Consider the following 18,527-nt stretch of genomic DNA (forward strand, 5'->3'; position numbering starts at 1 on the left):
CCTATTCAGCCTAGGAAACACTCTCCTTTCAAAAGCGACTTCAAGGTTGCCAGTTTTTCATGCTTCTAAGAGCTTTGTAGCACCTCAGAGGAAGTAAGCAGCTGGAGGAACAAGTCCTGGCTCCACCTGTGATGCCAGGCAGGGAACAACATTTGCTTATTGTGTATTCTTCGCAGAAGAGCAAGAGAGATTATTAGTTATGGTCAGTGTGGCTTGCTAAACTTAGATTATTCATATCCTCTGAAGTTTACATGCAAACTAATTGGCAGCAACTGATCCCTTAGTAAGAAGCTGAAATCAATTAGGAAGCCAGCTGACTTTAATACAGCAATTAATTACAAATGACATTTAGTCTCAGTACTCTATGGCCAAGCTCTTTATTCTGGCTTTTGAGGCTTTGGCTGTTTTTTCTTTTTCCTCTGTTGCACCACGGCTAACCCACCCTGATTTTCCTGGACATAACTTCCATCACATAGAAGCTGCCCTAATTTGTGACACACACTTTCCTGGAGAATACTTGGCTTTCTTTACAGGAATTCCTGTATGCTTAGGAGTCCTGGAAGTGGGACAAAGTTCCTACGGAAATGTGGCTCCTTACTTTTCGGCAAAGGATGCTGAGTTGCTCTCTTGGAAACCTCCTTGACTGTAATGGGTGAGGACTGTGGAGAAGAAAGGTGTAAGCCATCTTCGTTGGACTTGGCAAGACAGTGAAGCTTGCTGGGAATGCAGAGCACCTACGTTCTAGTGGGGTGCTGAATGGTATGTGTGTGATTACCAGCAAGATTGAGTTGCTCTGGAGACAAAAAATACATTGCTTTCTCTGTGAAGCAGTTGACTGGGATATGAAGACGGACACACCCAGGTTTTGCAAGGTTTAATTCCATCAGTGGCAGCTTGAGCCAGAAGATTTGGTATATGCCAACAAAGCAGCATATATTTAACTAGGTACTGGCCCTGATTCTTTGTAAGAGGTACATACACATATACTGGGCTCCTAAAAGCACTCTTTGTTCCTGAACAACTGCACATGCCAGAAAATAAACTGGTCACCTCAAGGGATGCAGCTAATCAAGAATTAACTAGTTTTCCACAAGATTTCAAAGACGTAATATGCTAATGTTTTAATATTATGTGGCGTAAACATGTTCCTCTTCAATACATATTCATATACATCTAGGAAAATAAAGCTGTGAGCAAAACATCATACTTTGTTTTAGGCAACAGAATCTGAAGTTTAGCATTTGTATATTTTTCTGTCAGCCGTCTTTGAAGTTCTAACATCTGGGTTCTCCCCATTTAAGATACCGACAGAAGGGCAGGATTATGCTTCTGGAGACAACAGCAGAAGACTTACTGCTCAATTCAGCAGAAGTATGATTGAGCTTGAGCCCTGACAACTGATTCACCGCTTTCCTACTACTTGATATACTCCTTTACATCCGCTGAAGCACGCACCATCAGCCACAACTTCACAGTATTTTGGATCCTGTACAGTGGAAATATTATGTGAAAGAGAGGTTTCACACTATTTTTTCTCTGTGATTGCTGCAAGCACTATGAAAGAAACAGAAAGGATGCTGAAAATGATGAGGTGTTAGGTATAATCAGACTTGGCGCACAAATTGAATACACAAGCTCTTAATAGACTGAAGCCCTGGAGGATTCTAAATTGCACTCAGGAGGAAGGTGCTGACACTAAGTTTTCTTCTAATTGGTGGCCATTCTAGAAGAATAGAGGAGTGAAAAAGAAAGGAAAGAGGAAAATTAGAGCATAAAATTAAGAACATTACTAAATTACCATTTCCAATATGCATATTTACAACTTACAAGAGAGTTAACTTACAAGAAACGCCTCCAGTTTAGACTGTAATTCTAATCAAAACCAAGTTATTATGTTGTCCCTCAAACTGAGTGACAGCGCGACTAACACTTGTAGCATAGCCTGGATCCAAGTTCTGTTCTATTTTATTTAAATGATGACATGGTAAAGAGAACAGAAGGGGTAGGAACTTACAATTTCGATGACATTAGGAATTATATTGCTTCTAAACACACCTGGCTTATATATAATTAGGGACAGTAAGTGTTTGCTGTAACCTTGCTCTGTGTTGAAAACCACCTTGCAATCAGTGGAAGATTCCTCTTGCCTGGTGAATGTAGGTAACATCATGAAAGCTTAACAGAACAAAAAGTGATAGCTAAAATCCCATTCCCAGTATTTTTAGGATTTCCACTCCCATGCCCATCCTGTAAATCAGAACTAACCTGGATGATCTGTGTAGTTTCTGATTTGTTCTTCTCTCTCTCTGTATAGTACTCTGTGTTCAGTTCAAGGCCTCGTCATGTAGGAAAAGTTCACCTTCAGATGACTTAGTACAGCTGCTGTGACAGTAGAGATGGTCTTCTGGAGAAACAATTGCAAATAGTTTGTTAGCTTTCTGTCGATACGAAAGATATCTACAATGTTTCAGTGACTTTCAAAAGAAATTATAGAAGAAACGTGTACGGAAGTTCCAGTACAGCCTCTGTTAACTTCAGTACAGTGTTGGTCTTCCAGTGTTTTAGTGGAATCACTTTGTCTGAAACCAGAGTGATTGATATGTATATGCTTGACATAAGAAGATGCAGGCAGTGGGTACTATTTGTGCATGTGAAAATAAGAAAGCACTTTAAATGCTGCTTTGCTGAAGTACTCAACACCACACAGAGTACACTGTAGAATCAAAGCTAGTATGACTACCTCACATGTACCTTTGTATCTTCAACATCGACTGCACCTGCATTGTAGCAAAACTGACAATCGGTTACTCAACCCTTAGCTTTGAGTATGGGGAAATGATCGTAAGTGATCGTTGTTAGAAAAAAAAAATTGTCCTTGCAGTTTGAATAACATATACAAAGATGGTTTTCAGCTGATAGAGAGCCAATGGCTCTGACTTCTTTGTATCAACTGCTCTAGAGAAATGAATTCCAACATTTAGGAGACCTGTTACGAATTATTTACTTTTATCAGTCAGCTAATTTTCTTATTTTATTTATTTATGTATTATTAAAGCCAAATGATTATGCTCCAAGACATTCCACAATTGCTGCTGTACTGTCATTTTAAGAAATGCCATTAAAGTGACCTTCTCTTTGTTTGCTTCCCATGGCATTTAACTAAGCTGTTTTAAGAGAAACATCATTAAAATCATCAGTTCTTCTGTGGGTGCCTTAAGATTATTCATAGAAACTGTAATCTTTGGGGGATAACAGAAACACAGGGCCTTGTTTTCACTTCATTAACCCCATTTTCCACTGAAGTAACGACATCAGTTTTAACACAGATTCATCAACATGGCGCAAACTCAGGATTTATTTGTTTATCTATTTATTTTCTTTGAGAACTTGATACTGATGAAAGATGACACATTAGAAACTCGAGAGAGTGAAGTCCTCTACTCAACCTCTGATTATATATAGTACAGGAAGCAAATCTACACGCCCTCCAGAAACCTTTCACCCCAGTTCCTCATTTTTGCCCTGAAATAACTTATTTTAAGAGGACATAGGACAGCTCATCCCAAATAGTACTTGGTCCTGCTAATAAGTGCTACCTGTGATCACAGTTACTGAGTTGTTTTGACTCAGTCACAAGAAAAAAACAAGTAAGTTATCATAGACTCATGGAACAGCTGAGGTTGTAAGAGACCTCTGGCAATCATCTACTCCAAAGCCCCTGCTCAAAGGAGGGGCAACAAAAGCAGGTTGCTTAGGGCACCATCCCGTCAGGTTTTGATTATCTCCATGTATGGTGCCTCCACAACCTCTCTGCCTGTTCCAGTATTCGATCAGCCTCACAGTAGAAGAGTGTTGTTTTTATTTGTATTGTTTTGTTTTTAATGTTTGAATGGAATTTCCTGTGTTTCAATTAGGGCCCATTAACTCCTGCCCTGTCTCCGGGCACCACTGAGAAGCATCTCATTACATCTTCTTTACTCCTCCCCATCAGCTATTTATATACATGGATAAGACCTCCTTAAGCCTTTTCTTCTCCAGGATAAACAGCCTCATGTCTCCCAGCTTCTCCTGGTATGTCAGATGCTCCAGCCTCTTAATCATCTTCACCCATTGTTGGACTCTCTCTGGTATGTCCAGGTCTCTCTGCTGAAGGTTATCTCCACTCATTCCTTGTATTAATACGTTATGAGTCAGTCTATCCCGATATTCCCTAAAGAGCTACCCTTAGCCACGCAATTCACATGGCATTATATCTTCTCATCCCTGAGTCTGAAAGTAGGGTAGCTTACCCTATGACACCTGCAATTGTAACAATTTTCCATTCTGATCCACTGAAACTGAATTTGAACAGCTGACCACATTTGTTTTGCCACAAGTAATAATTAGAAGCTTATTTATCAAGCAGACCTGCTTGTTTCTACAGCATCGTTGTTGATTGTGCTGTTTGATTCCGCATTTGTACCTTTGCATCTGTCAGTGCCACAGGATCTCACCACCCAACCACATGATCTTTACACAGTTTTCAAAAGCCTTCTGTGCACATTTTAGCCATATCAACATGTGGCCACATAACTAAATCCTATCCTGAGTTGTGACAGTGTTTCTACAATAGCTGTTGTCGCCTAAAAGAAGTGAGCAAGGGAAACATGAATAAATACATGACTCAACAAAGTAAAGTGGCAGAAATTAAATCCTTTGATAATACCAAGGAAGCACACAGGTTTTTTTTACTGGGATAAGTTGAGCAACTCACTCGTGGCTCAACCACTTATGAATAATGTGGTCATCCTAAACACACAGAAATAAAAACTTTATAGCATCTTACAGCTGTGTTCATTCATTCATTCACTCACTCTTTCTTTGTCTCACAGCTCTATAAAACCCATTCCTCATCTCAACAAAGAGAGTCAAAATTCTGTTTAGATTTTCAGCCAGTGGTACAGCCACTGGTATTTCTATTAATTAATCTGGATGGCTGGAAAAATACAACAATTTTCTTTTTTCTTAAGCCACTCAATCCATAATAAGACATCTCATTTGAGACCACAACTCTGTAGGAGGAGGCTAGATTTAATGCAAGAGAGACAGGACCTGATGCCAAGATTCTCTATCCACTTCTCCCCTTGACTCCCTCATGCTGTTGAAAAAATTACATGGGGATATGGGGTAATTTTTCAACAAGGCAGGACGAGTTTGCCTTGGAAAGTGTGTTGGTATTTGTTCATCCCCAGTTGAATTGTGTAGTGAATTTGAGAAATTATGATTCTGGATGTGTCACTGCAAGAGAAAACTGAGCAGTAAAGTGCAGCCTCTTTGACTAGTCTTCACTAACTTCAACATTTTTACATGCATCTGAGCAGTCAGAGGAATAGATAAACCTTAAATTAAGATTTTTTTTTTGTTGCCACATCCAAATCATCAAGCTAATCCTCCACCTTTTCTTCTGCTCCAGTGCTAGCATAACAGGTCAATATTCCCTTCCCGTAAGGGGAAGCAAAGAATTTATCTTCAGATGCCCAATCTGCTCCCCAGTGCTGCTCCAGAAGTACAAGTATATTCCAGAAAGCTTCCCTCTTTCAGCTTTCGCTATTGCTATGGCTTCTGGAAAACAGATGTACTGTAGACCTAGATATTTTATATTTTATCACTTATGTGCAAATGATTTTTTATTTTTTTTTCTGGTTAGAGAGTGCCAATGCAACAAAACTCCCAGTTCTACAACATATGCCTAATACCTTATACAGCATTCTATCCATCCTGCCCTTCAAGTTAAATCTAATAAATGAGTATTCAAAGCTGGAGAAAAGGCATGAAGGGCATTCCCATTAATTCTGCATCTCTTCAAAGGAGCAAGCTGCAGGCCTAACCCCAAGTAACCGGGAAAGTGGAAAAACCCTGGCACCAAGTCCCCATCTTCCTAACACAACACGTAACAGGACTAGGATATAACATCCGAGAAGAACAAGCAACAGGCACGCTTCTGTGTAGTCCTCATTCATCGCAAAGAAAGCTCCTGCCTCAGCTGACACTGGGGCAGTGTACCCCTGGGGCTTAAGAAGCATTGCCTGGCACATTATCCATATGCAGTCCTAAGTGATTTTCTCAAAACAGCTGGTGGAGATGGAGCAGAGAAAGAGCAGTTTAATGCCAAATTTTTTCACTTGATGCAAGTATCAACCCCCTTGAGTACCAATTTGGCATTCCTCAGCACAGACACACTCTGCTTTTGAAATATTTACCTTTCCTTTATTTTATACCCTTAAGAAAATGCTGGGAGGAATGTGAACTGTTTTGTTTTTTGTCTTCCTATGACGGCAGAGATTTATTTATAGCTAGGAACTGGAGGACAGTTCTCACGTGGCTGCTGAAAATTAAAACAGCATGTAGGGTTTTGTTTTGTTTTGCTTTTATGCCTTTGCTGCTACAATCTCTCCCTGCGTTCCCTAAACCCGTGTTATTGTAACCAGAGCCACATTTTGCATTGCTACAATTGCAGGGTTATGTAAATTCCAAAGGCTTTAAAGGAAAGGGCCTGCAGATTCTGCTCTGAGCCTAGGGAAGTTGACACAAACAGTTATGCCCAACATCCAGGGAGAGGCAAACGCATTCAAAAACTATCAACAGACAGGAAACATAAGTCTCAACCAACCTGACGTTTTCTAAACCTTTTAGAACTTGCTGCTTTCCGTTACATTGGTTGTTCTCTTATTTTCAGTGTTGTGCTTTGCTATTGCAAGGGAATTTTCCTTCTACCACTCTTCACATGTCCTCTCTCGCTTTCCACTGGTACACACCAGTTTGTCCAGGAGAGCCAGCAACAGAAAGCTGTACAGTTACAAACTCTTCAGGCTCAAGGAGCCGTATTTTTACAGCTATGAAACCACAACACATTGACTAGAATTACTTCATTTATGAACACTTTTAGATTAAAAAATAAAATTACACTAAAAAGAGAAAAAGCATACTCATGAAAGACAGCAGCAGAACAAAGACTATGCACCTGACCACTGCATGAGAAGCGTCCCTACTTTACATCAAGTAGGGTGGGAAGAAGTGTGATACATGGTGCACGTCCGTGTGCGTCTGAGTAACCAAGCTGTAATGCTGACTCTAGCTGTGCATTTCTGTGTGGGCATGGGCAAGCCAATTCTTGTTTCTGACTCTCTAAAAGAGGGATAATAATGCCTGACTCAGAGTCAATATCAGAAGGCTTTGTGCAAGCTCGTCTTCTCCAGTCCGTGTTTAGACAACTCAGCTAAACGAGAAAAATATTTAGCACTCTCCTCCAGCCTTGCTTCTTGTTCAGCTCTAAATCACCACTTGTCAAGTTCTGCTCAAACCTCAGACAAAAACCTAGATCACATTTGTGAAGTATGTGGAGGTTTTGCACAGTATGGTGCACCCTGTTCACAGGAGCATGCTAGTAAGAGCTCAGAGGAATTACTGTATTTGTGCAAAGGAGCAGCCAGAACTCCCCAGCAAATTCAGCTGACACACAAGGAAGGATGAGGCTGTGGCACTACTCCAGCATGCTGCTTTCTATGCTTGTTGAATTTTCCAGGCAACCTCAATCTTAGTGCAGCAGATATGGAAAAGCAGGGCTTGCTGCATTGTTTACCCATCTCTTGTACCGCACAGAGCTGATCACAGTAAGTCCTCAGGAAAGTAACCAAGAAGCACTGCCTCACAGCCACATAGGTCAGTGCCAAGCCAACGCATGAAGAGACACTCCAAGCAACTCCCAAGCTGTGGTATTTTAAAAACAGTCACTACAATGGAATAGATGACCTCAGTAGCAGACAATAGTCCCTACTCAGCTGGTAGTTACTGCTGCTACACAGGTAGTGATAGCTGTTGTTGCCAAAGTGCAGCTGTTTAAATCTTACTTAAGAAAGATGAGACCCATTTCTGGAGCTGAAGCTACGGAGGACACCCACGTCACAAACTGTACAAAATTTGAATGTAAAAACTGAAGGATCCAAAAGTAATAAATATTTTTGTAAATGTGGTCCTGCAGTTGGCCCAGTGGAACATAACTCTCAGACACAGAGAGGTGGAGTCCAAGGGATGATCTATATCAATTTCTTTTTGAAAAAGGACAGTGTAAGGGTCTGTGGAGAATTAGAAACAAGCAGCCAGACGACAAAGAGAAACCAGAAATAAAAGGCAGCTGTATTAAACTGTGTCCCATTCATAGTGTACTTCATGACAAGTACCTGAGAACTACACATTTTGCTACACAAACCTTGAATCCTTACCTCCGAAATGACAAATTTAGTGCTCCAAAGCACTGTGGAGCACAGGCAAGAAACTTTGATACCCTATTAATATCAAATTCCTCTCAGATTTCAGTCTTAAACCTGCATCAAAACAACCTGCATCAAAGTTCATATAAGCCTCTAAATTACCAGCACTGTTTCCTATAGACGTCGGTCTCTCATCCAAGTATTAAGAAAGGTGGAGGTTGCTTAGCTTTTGGTACTTGAGAAGTGTGCAGCCTGTAATTAATGGCCAAAGCAGCAGCATCGCTCCCATCTACAGCTCATTTGTTTGCCTGAGTAAACAAAATCCTTCCTTCCCTTCCGTGTACTTTGACAGATACTGCTTGGCTCAGCAGAGTTAGCAGAGCAGGCAGGACAAGGGGCCACTTAGTCAGCTCTGTGACACCATTTGCCAGCTGGACACCTCCAATATCTGACACAGTCAAGGCAAAAAATCGTAAAATGCTAATAAACGTAACCACACAGACTTTTTGATACAGCACACAGGCTTGATGAAACAGGAATATAATGAAATCTTCCTACTGATACCAAATGGCAATAAGAAAATGAAAGGCCTGTGTTGGCCCCGTGGTTCAGTGTGGTGAGGTCTGGTTAGGCCCATATTAGATTCTCAGGACTATCATGTTCCAATGCTGGGTAAAGGAAGAAGGACAGAAAGAAAGAACAGTTGTGACTGTATGGGTAGGAGGTAGATGTGTGTGTGGGGAAGCAAAGCTAAAAAACAACAAAATCTGGAATGTTCTAATGGTCTCTAATGATGTAACTCAGGTGAGCTGCACATCATCCTTCAAGAAGCAGTCTTCTCTTATCCTCTGTCCTTGCTGCAATCAGCTACACCCAAAAATATCTGGAGGGAAAATTATATCTGACACAGCCATGTTAAAAATGACCCAAACTAAGAAGTGGCAACTCTGAGGGTGTGGGAAAGTCTGCAAACAAATCACTGGGTGTGTCAGATACGCAGACGCTAGTATAATGCGGTGATTACTGTGTCTCCTCAGTGAATATGTAAAAGTTAGCTTGGTGTTTTAAGAACCATGCACAGTGACCGATAAACAAACTCAAGTCTGGCTGTGTTTACCTGGTTGTACAATGTTGACTGTAACCCCAAGGCTTCGTGGGACACTCGGAACATAACTGAAGTCCAGAGATCCTAAACAAATCCAGTTTGGCATCTTTGCTACACGGAGACTTTTTAGACTGTTTCAAGTTATCACCGAACTGGGAAAAGTGTTTTTTGTGATACCCACCAGTACATTTGTTGGGGAGCTTCATTGTGGCCACACGGCCCACCATTCCCCACCTTATCAGCCTCACAAGATACAGTGTGTGAGATCCAATCAAATGGTCAAAGCAGGCCCTAGAAAAAAGCCCCCAAAAATTTGGTGTAAAATTCAGCTTTAGAAATCCAAATGCAACTATAGGAACCTAGAGAACTCATGAACTTAGGGCTACGCAGTTTAAAGAGGAAACCTAGAAGATACAGCTTATGCATTCACACAGCCTGGGCTGCTTCATTACAAACAGGTGGGCAGGTACACAGACAAACAGATAACACATTGGAAAGCACATATCCTGACACACGCAAACACCTAAGAGCAATTAATAGCAGTGGCCAGCCAGCAGAAGCAAGCCTGAGATAAAAATAGGGGGATTTTTAATGGAAGTCTGAGAATACTTCCTATTTCTCTGGAGGTGCTGTCATCAAGTCTGGCAACAAATTGTCAAGCACCCTCTAGCTTCTTTGTGAATTATATTTATTCCTGAAAGAGCTAAAGAATCCCAAAAGACCATGACTAATGAGCACTCCAAGGGATAACCGAAGTTTGCCTTTCTCTCCCCCTATCCCTCGTACACTGTGTGTAACCATTTAGTATTGAGTACCCAGAACTGAACACGGAGTTCCCAGCGCTGTTTCATCATAGCTCAGAGACATACTTCCTCAGCAGGCTATTTGGATCAAAGACTTAAGGCAACATCCCTGAAAGACAAGACAAGGCAACACACAGAGGGGACTTTTTCACCATCTGCTTCCATTTTAATTTGCTGCACTCCCATATGTCACCAGGGGCTGTAGGATGTTCAGATGGATCCCGTGTCATGTGCATTCATGGGAGTATAGGACAACAAGGTCTTCACGTCCTGTTTCCTACAGCCCCAGACACTGCATACTAGACATGCAGTCCAGCAGACTCCACAGAACATTTATCCCACTTATGTCACACATTAACGTAAGACTTTCCAAATCACCAGTGAGAAGTAGAATAAGGTTAAGTTTTATGGCCTGAAGTGAGGCAGCCATTCTCACTCTTAGTTTAAAGCAGCTGACAATAACAGATTAGGCATTTCATTGTACAGAGGTACAGTATCATCTCCCTGACCTTTGATATCTGATTACAAAGATCATAACTACTACTACTTTGAAGAATGTGCTGTGAATAAAAAAATACATACAGCTACGGATAATATCTAAAAAGTGAGAAAAAGCAAAATATTAATGTGTGTGTAATCTGAATTTTGTAGGTACAGGCAAGTCCATTCCTTTGGTTATCTCTGTTGATATATCTTGCAAAAAATGAAGGCCAATAATTGTAAAATTAACTCTCAAGTCTGATGAAGCAGCTTTCTTAATCCACTTTTTATGAAAAGTGCAGTGATACAATATGAAAATATTGATGTTTTATATTAGGGTCAACTCCAGTTTGTATTTACAGTAAGTGTTTTCTTAGATAAGGCTCCCATTTCACAGTAGTTTAGCTACACTAACAGACGTGTAAATCAGAAAGAGTATGGGCCTCTGGAGATGTCCCAATAGATGTGAACATACTAAACATCAACATTGTAAGCAAGCAGGAGATGATGCAGTGTGGAGTTGCCTGCTAAATTTTGCCTCTGTTTAAACACAAAACGTGTCACAAAGGGCACAGTTGGACATTTATAGCTTAACACATGCCCCCCAGCAGGTACATGAAGCTACTCTAGATAAGCCCAGACACAGCTGGAAAACAGTTCATGGGTCCCCCAAGGAAAATTTCACCTAGTCAGAAAATGCATCTGTTTTTCTCCCTATAACTTAGCAATGGTGAGTGCCAAAGACTTTGTAACATTCACACAGGCTGCCTGAATCCTGCTGACGATGAAAGGCTAAGGTCAAGCTTTGTACTTCTGGCATTGGCAACGCATTTCAGGGCCTCTACAACAGAGCCAGAGAAATTCACTCATTGGGATGCCTGACCCTCGGGGCAGTAAAAGTATGAAACAAGCAAGGAGGGCAAGTTCATATCTCAGTAGGGCACAGTTGGAAGACAGTTCATATTGGCAGGGCCCTAGCATGGTTATTACTCTATCCCTGCATAACAGTGCAGGAGGATGCTGACAGATCAGAGCACAGGCGAGAACAAAACCAACTGTCTCTCTGTGCATTCAGCTGTTAGAAACATAGTTTAATTGGTTCCTGCTGTATACATGGCTGCAAAAGTAGCAAAGTACTAAAGTCCCCTCATGTTTGGTCAAGATCTTGCTTTCTTTCATCTGTTGTGCAGATGCTGATGGGGTCACCTGCCTGGAGGGGGGTCAGGATTCTGCCAAATGGATTTAAGCAGGGTACTCACAGTCCAGGCATCTCAGTTTAATAGCCAGTGACTCAGTGAGAAAACCAAGACTGTCTGCACAAAAGGATGGCTCCGTTCCTGACAACATTTGTAAGGAAGAATGATACCCTGACAAACCCTCTCTGCAATTTTGTGCTGTTTAATCTAACAAGTAAACCCATTCTACCTATCTAGGGCAGGTCTCTTACAAGCAGTCATTACTGGAAGCACCTAAGTGTACCACTTTGAGTACCACTCTCAATGCAGGCAAAAGCCTAAATGAAGGGTGGAGGGGATGAAGAGAAAGATTGGGAAATATAAATAGATGCTTGGGGGAGCCAGAACATAGGTTTGGGGGGAGAAGAAAGAAAGGAGAGGAGTACAAATCCTTTGCAGTAGAGTGATATACTCACATTCTGGGAGAAGTAAAATTTTGGTTAATATGTGGTTTGCCTAAAAGGTAGGAGACAAAAGATAACAATGACAAAGGTGTTATAATATCTTAGTTAATTGCCATGACTTCATCAAAGTAACATGTCAGAGGACATAGACATAACTGAAAAATAAGAAGGAGGAGGGGGCGTCTAACCTACCTGCAATGAGAGTGTTTATACAATAGTGCAGACTCCTGTCAGGTTGCAGGCATCTGAATAAGCTGTGCCTCAGTTTCATGGAGTGCTAAGTCCATTAATATTTGTAAAGTGCTTGGAAATTTTTCAAAGGAAACTGCTGAATGGAAAAATAAATTGCTAACTATATAAAATCTCTTCCCTTTATCCTCACATATTGATATAATGTAAGATTGCAGACAAGAAAATATTCTCATGGTTTAACTTATGTTGGTTAAATAGAGCATTGCTTCAGCTCCATCAGAAACAATCTGGTTAATGAGCATACCATACCCACTGCACTCAAGGGCTTGATCTTAAATCAATGGAAAATACAGATCCAGTGGCTGATGATATATTGACTACAGGTTTTCAGAGAGGAACTAGACTGTTGTAATTTTTTGGGGAACAAAATAGTTCCATGTTAGAGGGAAATCATGTTACATGATGTTAAATGTTACAAGAGTCTAGGAAACTTCTACAAACAGATCAGCAGAGGCAAGGATGCTTATAGGGTTCTACAGTAGTTTCATTCCTTCTTGAAAAGGTTGCTCTCTTTGACCTGACAAGGAAAGGAGCAGAATTGGCAGGCTGATGCAGAGCAACATGGAATTCCCACATATTTCTGTCACAGCCTTCTTGAGATTTGAAAGAAAACAGATGACAGCCTAGGACCAAGAGCGTGCAAATAGATTAATGATTTTTCAAGACCAGCCTGAAACATCTAAAAATAGCCTTAAACTCTTTTTTTTTAAACAAAAAAAAAAAAAAAAAAAAAAAAAAAACCTCTGAGCTTCCCTGGAAAATGGAAGCACTGACAATATTTGTTATTCATTAAAATATCAGCAGCAATCATCGTATTGATGAGTACACCTGATTGAAATGTTAAGATTTAGAGAAATATTTAAACTCAAAAGAAAATGCAAAACATTTCTAAAAATAACTGGAGGAGTGTTAGCAAATTAAATCCTTTCTGCAAAAAATTGACAGTGTTTGTAATCCAGTTTTGAAATGGGGAACAGGGAGAGCTGCCAGTCACTTTCTTTCACTGGCAAGAAGGTACAGACAGTACTAAAAGTGAAAGTACAGTTTCTCCATGCTCATTCTTGACATTTAAAGGATGCTCTAAAATGTGAATAAGTTTCTGAAGGTTTATGAAGTACCTGGTCAGGTTCCTCAGCCCACATTTCAGGAATATGACTGTTTCGCCTGCACAGAACAGCTGAAACATCAAAGGATCTTCACAGTGTTTTGACTCTTGAAGACCACAGGAACATAGAAATTGACTACAAAGGCTCAGGTCAGAAGTCCATCGAAACCAGTATCTTATCTCCAAGTAATGGTCAGCTGTAAATGATTAGGGAAAGCAAACAAAAATACCATATATAGTCTGATCCTACTCCTGCTCAATCCTCTTAGTTGTTTAGGACCAGAAGATGGGAGTATAGCCAGATAATCATGTTTAATAGCTACCAGTGGACCAATCCCCTGAGATTTCTCATCTCTTCCCACAGCTTTGTCCTGGGAGAAGGGAGTCTTGCTGCATGATATCAAAGCCATGAAATGTAGACTTGCATGATCAAACCCAACCTTGATTGTGCTCATTGGCAGAAATGTTCCTTCTCCCTACAGTACACGTATTTCCTTTTTTAATTTACAGAAATTCCCTGGGAACATATCTTCAGCACAGACCTTAAAAAGCAAAATTGGACCTGATGACTTACTTCTAAGATGAACATTTTCCTATGGGGTACTGTGTAAATTTCAGTCTCTTAAGACTTCATGGCTTATTAATTCAACTGTTTAAGCAGCTAAAAGCATTCTTCCTCAAAAGAGCAAACAAAATACGGATCCCCTCAAATCAGGCTTGTTCACTAACTTGAAGAATAAAAGCTGTAAGAGTGAAAATGCTTCCTTGTTAATACCTTCTTAAAAAAGTGATATACCAAGGAGACAGAGGACAGTTTTTGGGTACCACAGATATACTTTGTCCTTAGTTCAGAGAAGAGATGGGCTGGCACAAGCATTGCCTGCATTTAAGCCATTTTGGGACACAGTGAAGAGGAAAATACTCTGAATGAAAGCAAATGTCAACTTCAAAACTCATGACCAGTAATATCAACTGCAGTGGTTATTACTTTGAAGCCAGCAAAACTGGGAAGTGAGTAAGCACTTGTTATTCAGGGAGGGAGCCTATTCCTCCCTCACTGCCAAGTTTTCCTCCATTCCTCAAGGTTACCTCTCTTTCCATTTTCCCGCAGTCTAAACACATCATTCTGATCTCCAGCCCCTACTCCTTAAATTCCATCTCCTCCCTTTCTTATCTACTTCCCTCTTTCCACCTTAAGTCTCTCTAATTCCTAACTCCTGAGAACCCTTATCACTGGTATAAGCCTACAATACTCTCAGAATAGCTTTTCTACTAAATCCAAAAACCACAGGCACTTCTCCTGGTCAGGTTTGTTACTCAGCATTGTCCCCAAACTAGAAAACTCCTACTATGAGAAGACATTATCTGATACCACAGAAATCACTGGAGAAGCCAGAATCTCAAGTGTTGAAATACCACATGGGAAAAAAATTGAAAATATAAATCTAACATGCAACATGAAATCTGGGCAGCACGTACACCGGACACAAAGCTTAAGGGAAATACTTTGTAGGGAAAAGCCTGTTTGATGATTATCAGGCCCACATTTAACACACAGCCCTAAGAAATCTTGAGCCTGCATTGCCAGTGGGAATGCTTAGCGTGTGATGTGTTCCTGGTCACGTGGCTACATGGTTCTCAGCAAATCAAAGCAGGGCACATCCTGAATATTTCAAGAAAAACAGAATATGAGCACAGGACTGACATACCAAAGCTCATGGGAGCTTCTGGCAACATGGGATACATTCCTTTGTGACTTCTGCTGCTGTGAAACAGCAGTAACTCCGCAGACTTGCACAGAGTTGCGCTGCTGTAAAAAGCATGTGAGAAGAATCAAACCCACTGCGTAGATTTGCCCAAGCCAGTCAGCCAGCATTTCAAAAGCAGCTTATAATTTTGGCTGTCTTAGTTTTCAAGCATCTCGATGCCTTAACGAGACACTAAAAATAAAGAGCCAAAATTACAGGTTACTTTGCACAACTTGGGACTCAGTTTCTCTGGGCCAAATTCTGATGCTATTTGAACTTACTTCTAATTGAAGCCTAGAATAAGTTTTCTGAACAATACAGAGTTACAGAAAACTTTGACTAGTACAAATGACAGCAGGCTTGCACTGTCTGTGCCTCAGGTCACTCATTACCACTATGAAGGCACTGAGCCAAATCCTCAGATGAAATACATTTGTCCTAGCTACATGGGAGCCCCCACACCTATTTACACTGGCTGAGAACCCATCCTAATAAATCCCATTTAACTAATTTACATAGCTCTATGAAATTTAATACCTACACAGAGCTTGGAAGATAAGTCCTCAGCCTGATACACACAGAGTAGTACCAAACAGAATGAACTTCAGTGTTAAATGGAACTGCAGAAAGATGAGAAATGAGTCAGATTTACCACGTGTTAGTATAGATCCTGAGTCATAGGACTACCAGTTTTCTGGAAACGCATCATTTCAAAGGAGCGGGATATTAGGAAGCATGGCTGGTGAAACAGAAAAGCATTAGAGACACTACTGTCAATCAATAACACAACAAAAAGCAGAAGAAAATACACACAAATTGTTCCACGCAATGAAAATTAGAGCAGCCGGTTTTCTTTTAATTGTGGAACATGCTGTGCTCGCCTGGGGCTGCAAGAGCAGGAAAGAGAGAGAGGGTCAGATCACCACAGGATCGACCCAGGTTTGAAAATTCATAGCAATTAAAGCACCAAGAGCCAAACCTCCCACACATCCTTCCCCTAAGTGTCAGGAAATGGTGTCCCCTGATTGCTCAACAGCTGGGTCAGATGGCTGGCCTGAGGTGACTAGATGGTTTTCTGGGATTCCATCGGGCCTTGGGGGAAATTTATGGCAATTAAGGCAGATGGAGCAAAACCAGAACTATCTGAGAGATGCCTTCGAGCTCTCGTTGTGCCTCCCTGCCAAAAAAATGCAGTCAGCGCATGCCATGTCTGGACTTGGTAAGGAAAATTTTTGCGACTGATTTCAAGATGAACTGAATGATCTCTGCTCTACGTGAGGAGCACAATCAAAATAACCAGCAGGAACAGCAGCAGCAGACAAGTGATACAGTGTGGTAAGGCCACTAAGATATTCAGAGAATTTGCTTATTCAGCTCTCTGAAACCATGAGACAGCATTTCAGTACACATAATATAGACCTCTAAAACCTCAGGGTTGCACTGTGACTGTCATAAACTTTAATAGGGAACTGCTTTCTGTTTCACAAAGCAAAACTGAAAAGACATCTGCCCTGTCTGCATTGTGATTATTTCGTTTACTTCTGTAGGGGCAGTGTCCACCAGTGGAAGAACTAGCAATTCCCTGGCTGATACAGAGAATCCAAACTCGAGGATGCTGAGTGACAGCTCATGACTTCCTATAAGACACTAAGTTTATCTCCTGCAAGATCGGTAACTCTTTTCCCAGTTCCCCTCCCATACTTTCCCCAGAGAGAGTAACTTCTTCCCTAAACAGCCCACAAGGAACTCCCAAACTCGCAGCACCCTGCAGGTTGTGTCATTCCCCAGCGGGATTCCAGGGTGGAGGACAGAGTGAGAAACTGAAACAGAAAGGAAGCAGTCAGCTTAATACACCACAAATGTGGAATTTTCTCCTCCTTGGTCCCTCTTCCCACCCTCACAGCTTTCTCCAGTTTTGTATCTGTTAGTTCTAAATTGCCCAATGCACTTGAAACACATCAAGTGCTGAATTAAATAAAAGTGTCCTTTGCTCTCACACACTTGTCTCAGCTGTGAAAGCTCTCAGGCTTTTACTGGGGCAAACAGGTTCCTAACAAGTTACTACAGATTTTAAGGATTTGTTTTCTTTCACATTGCCAGCCAACATGATAAAATAGTTTCTAGGAAAAGGAGCTGCTAAGATACTGTGAACAAAATCTGGTAAGAAATAAAGCAGGGAGAGGAAAGGGATTCTGATATATCAGGGTAAAGCAGCACAAACCCCAAAGCAACTCCTTCCAAGTCTGGAGGCTCCACTTCTAAAGTACATCCCAGCTCTGAGAACACAGGCTCCCTTACACGCACTCAGTACGGTTGCTTTTTCTCCAGCTCAGTCTACCTCACTTTGCACGGCGTGGCACCCCCAGCAGCAATTAGACCTTCAATATCTGCCCAGTAAGGGTACCCCATCACATCAGCCAGCACAGTGGCTACATCAACCACCCAGTCACAGGTAGGGACGTGCCTGCAGTTGCTTTCAGGACAGCTAATTCTGCCCAGTTTCATTCTGCAGGGGTGATTCCTGTAAAACTCCCTCCTCCCCACCCTCACCTTCACTCCTCCCTGCCCCAGCAACCTACTCTGCTACCTCCAGGGGGAAAAGTATTTGCAGACTTATTCTCTCAACAAAACAACTCAGCCCAGGGAGCAGTGACTTGCAACAGCCTTTCCTGTGACTTCTTGTTGGCTGAAGCCAATTACAAGCAGCGTGCCACTCTACATTGTGCAACTCACTTAGCTCCTGCTTCTCAGCCCAGCTTCATGCTTATGTTCAAGGGTGTCAGCTCTCCTTCCAGCACCTGCCCACAGCAAGCACACTCTAGCTGGCAAAGAGCTTTCTAGAGCTGCAAGTTCTGGCTAAGTATGTCAGCTTCACACAGGAAGCACCAGACACTTCCACCCACCTGGGAAAACCAGCTGGTTCTGTCAAGGGTCTGATTAGCAAAGATGCCACCGAGGAGGACAGCTGTGTCCCCAGAACTGCTCCCACCTCTGCCGGGGGGTGAATGAGGGGCATCCAGGTGGGCGAGGGTGGAAGGAGGTAAGGTTAATGGCACTGAATTTTAAATGTAAATAAATAAAGTTGAGTGCCCCACTGAAAACACCTCCTTCCTGTGGGGCAGGATTGGGAATCTCTGGGTTGCTGAGGT

General features: G+C 41.6%; 1 protein-coding gene across 2 annotated transcripts in view; it reads right to left on the reverse strand.

The window, feature by feature from the left end:
- DAAM2 (dishevelled associated activator of morphogenesis 2) overlaps window positions 1-18,242 on the reverse strand; it is a 197,659-nt gene extending 179,417 nt beyond the window's left edge. For both annotated transcript variants that reach the window (XM_080585368.1, XM_080585365.1), the window contains exons 1-2: window positions 18,112-18,242; window positions 2,266-2,404 (exon numbers count right to left, since the gene is read on the reverse strand). The gene's annotated coding sequence lies outside the window, so the exon portion shown is untranslated. The remainder of the gene's footprint in view (window positions 1-2,265; window positions 2,405-18,111) is intronic.
- Between the last annotated feature and the right edge of the window lie 285 nt (window positions 18,243-18,527).

Source organism: Anser brachyrhynchus (assembly GCF_964034855.1).
Source record: "Anser brachyrhynchus genome assembly, chromosome: 3".
Taxonomy (NCBI): Eukaryota; Metazoa; Chordata; class Aves; order Anseriformes; family Anatidae; genus Anser; species Anser brachyrhynchus.